Source organism: Podarcis erhardii (assembly GCF_964252035.2).
Source record: "Podarcis erhardii genome assembly, chromosome: 6".
Classification (NCBI taxonomy): domain Eukaryota; kingdom Metazoa; phylum Chordata; class Lepidosauria; order Squamata; family Lacertidae; genus Podarcis; species Podarcis erhardii.
The window spans coordinates 74,530,986-74,536,985 of NC_138510.1; the positions used below are offsets into that span (position 1 = coordinate 74,530,986).

At 43.5% G+C, this 6,000-nt stretch overlaps 1 long non-coding RNA gene across 1 annotated transcript; it reads left to right on the forward strand.

Moving 5' to 3' along the window:
- Nucleotides 1–1,002: 1,002 nt before the first annotated feature.
- Nucleotides 1,003–1,366, forward strand: LOC309344075. The gene is made up of 2 exons (XR_014157606.1): nucleotides 1,003–1,072; nucleotides 1,160–1,366. It is a non-coding gene; the product is annotated as an uncharacterized lncRNA (long non-coding RNA).
- Nucleotides 1,367–6,000: the final 4,634 nt, after the last annotated feature.

Here is a 6,000-nt window from a genome sequence, read left to right on the forward strand (position 1 = left end):
AGAATTGTCAGTTTGGCTGGGGCAGAAACCTCACACGAACTCTAGAAATAAGAATAGGTTTGTGAAAATGAGTGAAGACAGGAAGGAAGGAAGGAAGGAAGGAAGGAAGGAAGGAAGGAAGGAGGCAAGAGAACCCATAAGCAAGGTGGTTGGAGGAAGGTTGCAAGAGCAGGTTATACCAACCATCTCGTCCTCTGTTGTCCCCTTTTCCTTGTGCCCTCAGTCTTTCCCAACATCAGGGAGTCTTCTCTTCTCATGAGGTGGCCAAAGTATTGGAGCCTCAGCTTCAGGATCTGTCCTTCCAGTGAGCACTCAGGGCTGATTTCCTTAGAATGGAGAGGTTTGATCTTCTTGCAGTCCATGGGACTCTCAAGAGTCTCCTCCAGCACCATAATTCAAAAGCATCAATTCTTCGGCGATCAGCCTTCTTTATGATCCAGCTCTCACTTCCATACATCACTACTGGGAAAACCATAGCTTTAACTGTACGGACCTTTGTTGGCAAGGTGATGTCTCTGCTTTTTAAGATGCTGTCTAGGTTTGTCATTGCTTTTCTCCCAAGAAGCAGGCGTCTTTTAATTTCATGGCTGCTGTCACCATCTGCAGTGATCATGGAGCCCAAGAAAGTAAAATCTCTCACTGCCTCCATTTCTTCCCCTTCTATTTGCCAGGAGGTGATGGGACCAGTGGCCATGATCGAACATAGAGGGGCTTTATTCTGAGTAAATGTGTATAGGATCAAAATGCCAGGATTGTGGTGGTGTTTCATTGCATAAAGTATTTAAAAAAATAAAAAAATTAAACAGCCGGTGTGACTGATTTTCATTAAGATATGTTGTTACTTGGATAAAAGCTGACTTCTACAGTATATAGCTATTGTCCTTGTGGGAAAATGCTCTCTTAAACAAATTCTAGAATTTGAGTAGCACTGTGAAGTCAGAATGCCAAAGATTCTGCTGAGTGTACAGTGTCCTGCATTGATTAGGAACACTGAGCGCTAGAATTCCTCAGGAGCAAAGCCACTGTAAATTATGCAAAACGACTAGCAATGTAGTAAAAATATTCTGCTTTGGTAAGAGCAAAAAAGTGTTGCCGTTGAGGATGTTCTTTTCCCATATCAGCAAGTCCAGATGGGCTTCTTTTTTTGTTCCTCTTCTAGCATATTCGCAGAAGTCTGAGCACAGAGTGGGATGTTGCGCAGCACAGCAGAAAGAAAACGGTTCAAAATGTTTGTTTGTGTCATTTCCTTTTGTACCCTGCAATGAACATTGCAATAGATTACAGCGGTTCAGAACCACATGCATGACCATCTCTCTAAAAAGCACATGCAAAAAAGAAGCGAGAATAAAAATGCCATATACTCCCAGCAGTTAAATCTCAGTTAAACAGAATGGATGACCCAATGGGCGGGTAAAACACTTTTTGTCTTGGATGATATTTTGAATCCAGGTGACAAACTGAACCTTTCAAAACTGCATTGAGTTTTTGGTTTCTTAGAATCGCCGAACAATGCCGAGTGCCATGCTGATTTTACTGTACTGAAAAAGAGAAAGGAAGCATGCAGATTCATTTTATTATTTATTTTAAACACTATTTATGGGGCATATTACCAAAATTGGGCCAATAATGAAATGTGTGAAGGAACTGGGGGTGAAGAGACAGAAAGGGGAAGGAAGAGGTATAGTTTCTGAGGTCAGAAAGGTGATTCAAAGATAGTGAATGATAACAGTTCCATAATAGCGGAACTCAGATCCAAAGTGTGCGATCAACAGCCTTATATAACCAACATGCTTAAGTCAAATTAATGCATGAAGGGGTTAATACCATAGAGTAAGCTGTCCTGCCAGGCTTAGCTATATCCACTTCCCGTCACCTTGGGAGGATGTGGTAATCAGGCCTTTCCTCTCCTTCAGTCTACCTGAGAAGCTCAGTGTGCAAAGAGGTTTGAGCCAGTTGCTCCGGATCAACCACATGGCTCTCACAAGCCACTCTTGCATTCTAGGAACTCTTAGCTCTTTGTAACTAAGCCACGTTTTACCACCTACACAGTTTTTCTGAAGCCCAGGAAACTGACTTATGAAGAGTTTGTAAGTAAACCACTTTTTAACTTACCTAACATGTGGTCTTTTTCCTATGCTGTGTTTCATATTATACAGCCTTCCTTCCTTCCTTCTATTCTTTCTTTCACCAACACAAAGGATAGGACACAGAGTCCTCATAAGCTTAAAGCTAATAACATCTCTTACAGTGAAAATCCTCATCATTATATACTTTACATGGCTGTCTATTTGTATATATTTTAAATTTTTATATATGGAAGTTTTATGATGGCCTATATGTATAATGCCTACTAAAGGTTTGGCAAATTAAGTAAACTTAAAGTCAAACCAGGTGATAGCAAACACACATATACAGCTGCACTCCCAAGGCTGGAGGGAAGGACCACAGATGGTTCAGCTGCCTTATCCAATGGACAGTCATTGGCAAGCCAGAAGTGAGGGCCAGAATTAATCAAAGCCATTTTGTAGAATTCTGTACCTTGAAAGGTTCAGTTGCCTTGCCTCTCTTGTGGTATTTCACCCTATAGTAAAAACATTCCTGTTTAGGCAGGTGTTTATTTTATAAGTGTTTGCTTGAGGCTTCAATTTTATTTTCTGCTGGTCTTGTATCTGCTTTTTATTATAATGCATTCCTTTGGAATTTTATTTATTGTTGGTTTTAATCGTTGTCAGCTGCCCTGAGTGGTGTATAAGGCAAGTTTATACAACAGGCAGGGCCTAAACAATGTCTTAACGAAGTCTAGTGTTTGCAAACCCTTTTATGGAGGTGTGCAGTGGTTGCTTGAGGTAACATGAGCTGGCTTCCTCCTTGCCCACACCTTGCCCACACCTTGATTTTGCAAGTAGTTGAACTCCTTCCATCTCTGACCTTTACATAAAGGCAGGTGTATGCGATGTTTGATTCCCCTTCTTGAAGTGTTGTCTGAGACTGCTGGGAGTATGGCAGAGTTCTTACTTTGGAGAATTTAAACCATGCTGGAAACACAGTCCGTCCATCCGTCAGCCAGGCAGCCAGCCAGCCGGGCCATCTGTCTTTGTTTTATCTGTTGGCAAAGCTCAAAGCTTGCCTTCATTGTGCTGATCTGAAGCCGAGTTCATTTTTCACAAGTTGCTGAATTGCACTATGCACATTTTGAAATAAATGTGTCTGAGAACTAGTGGAGGCACCAAGACAACTTTTGATTGCAAGGTTCTCATTACATGAAAGAAAAGAGTATGTTCCTGCTAAAACTTAAATTGGGCATAAAAAGTGAAATCCCAAGTTGATACTCTGCCTCGCCATCAGGTCTGTCATCATGATGCAGTGATTATGAAACCACAGTTTTTGAAGGAACCAAATGTAGCCATATCACTGTTTCCAACTTCCCTGTGTCATGATGCTCCATGTTTCCTTGTCAGCCAATACTAGGAGGGAGAGCAGAGAGCCAGACACATGACTGCTCTTTCCAATAGCAGCAGTGCATTTAGTGTAGCCCAATTTGCCCTTGGGATAAAGGTAAAGGACCCCTGGATGGTTAAGTCTAGTCAAACTTGACTATGCTGTGTGGGGCTCATTTTCGCTATCTGGCCAAGGGAGCTGGCGTTTGTCCGCAGACAGCTTTCCAGGTCATGTGGCCAGCATGACTAAACCGCTTCTGGCGCAACGGGACACCGTGACGAGTGCCAGAGCACACGGAAATGCCGTTTACCTTCCTGCCGCAGTGGTGCCTGTTTATCTACTCGCGCTGGTATGCTTTTGAACTTCTAGGTTGGCAGGAGCAGGGACAGAGCATCGGTAGTACATTCACAGATGCAGTTGGCTCTTGCCAATGGAAGCTCACGCTGTGATAGATTTGCTAGTCTTTAATGTGCCACAGGACCCTGTTATGTCAGCTACAGTGAATTCCGGAGCGCAATTAAGATGATCAGCACGTGTCCTTCGACCACTGCAAATGGGAAAGGGCAAGGTTAGGCAGCAAAGGTCAAGAAGGGTGTTCTGAGTGCAAGCATGAGCTGTTTGCGCAGAAGCATGCATCTTCTCACCCCCAAGTTCTGTTTGTTTTATTTTATTTTCTCCAAGGCTGCTGAGCTGGGTTGAAACATACCGTATTTTTTGCTCTATAAGACTCACTATTTCCCTCCTAAAAAGTAAGGGGAAATGTGTGTGAGTCTTATGGAGCGAATGCAGGCTGCGCAGCTATCCCAGAAGCCAGAACAGCAAGAGGGATTGCTGCTTTCGCTGTTCTGGCTTCTGAGATTCAGAATATTTTTTTTCTTGTTTTCCTCCTCCAAAAACTAGGTGCGTCTTGTGGTCTGGTGCGTCTTAAGGGCAATGCAATGCAGCAGCAGTTCCTCTGTTGTTGTTGTTGTTGTTTTTTAAAGGAGACGTATATATACCAACAATACAACTACAAAGGAATTGCTCAAAATACCAGTGAGTATAACTAGATGTTCTATGCAGATTCAGGAAGCTGTGGCTTTGAGGGGAGTATGGTGAGGAGATGCTTAACTCAATCATTTGCACTTGGAGAAAAACAAACTAACCCCAAAGCACATATCCCAAGAACTGCTTTTCTCTGGCACTTTGTAGGGGGAGGGGAAACACCTGTGGCTGATTTGGAACAGGTAAAAACAGTATATCTCTGAAAGCAGAGATATAAATGTAAATCAAAGTCCTGTGGCAACAGAGTGCCAGGGACTGAGCAGAGGAGGAATGGTGGAGACCACCTCCCCAGCCTGACCCTTCCAGAGAAGAAGAAGACAGTTCAGAATTACGACAGGGGTTTGAGGGACAGCTCAGAGGTAGATGAGGGGGGAAGCTGGGAAATAATGGGAGAGGAGGAGGAAGAAGCACCAGAGGGGGGGGGGAAGGACAGCTGACGGACACAGTGTCTTTAGAAAGCATTCCAGACCCCCCCCTCCCAGAACCTGGCAGGCATTGAAAGTAGGAGAGCAGAGAGCTCAGAGGCAAAGGGCACTGCTCAGCACCCTAGTGATGATGCATAATGGGAGAGAGGAAGGGGGTGGAGACTCACTTGGAGCAACATCCTTATTCCGAGAGCTGAATTTCTAAGCCTCTCTCTGTGAACATTGAATAAAAAGCAATTGGTAAGAACTTCCTTGTCTTATCCATTCCTGGCAACCTACCGTGGCGTTGGATTCTTGGCTACCTGACACAGAGCGGGAAAACGAGGAATTTCCTCAAACCAAGAGTTCATATTTGCCGTTGCCTCCACTAATATGTCATTGGAACTACTCCTGTTTGTGTTGGTGTGTGTGGTTTTGATTGGGCAAGTCTTACACAGACTCTCAACCTGGATTTCTGGGGTGTTGGGTTTTTTTTGGGGGGGGTAATATATTTCCCCCCAAACATTTTCACAATAATCTTCATATCAAATGGTTACATTGTTTCATAAATTGACTTCCCATCCTCACTTCTGCAGTGTTTTTGCTCAAACGTCCTCCACTGTGTTATATCCTTATCTATTACCCAAAGTTTCTCTATTACAGTTATTTTGTCCACCTTGGATTTCCCATCCAGATTTGGGGGCAAGGCCTGGGCAAGCTCTCGTAGATGCTCCCCGTTCTGCACTTATCAGTGAATTGCAACCCCACTTCCCTGTAGTGGTGCTGAGCAGCCAATTTTAGCATTGGCGCCAGGCCAGCGCATAAGCACAAAGGGGAAGGGATAGAATACCCTCCAATATTTCTCCAATGAAAATAGGGACGTCACATTCTATAATGATAATTTAACTATTTATACCCCACACATCTTACTTGGTTGCCCCAGCCACTCTAGGCAGCTTCCGACATATATAATAACATATTTCAACATTAAACATTAAAAAATACCCCTTCCCGATACAGGATTGCCTTCAGACAGCTTGGGGGGTCAGATAGCTCCACACCCTTCAACATTTCTCCAATGAAAATAGGAACATCCCAAGGAAAAGTGGGACAT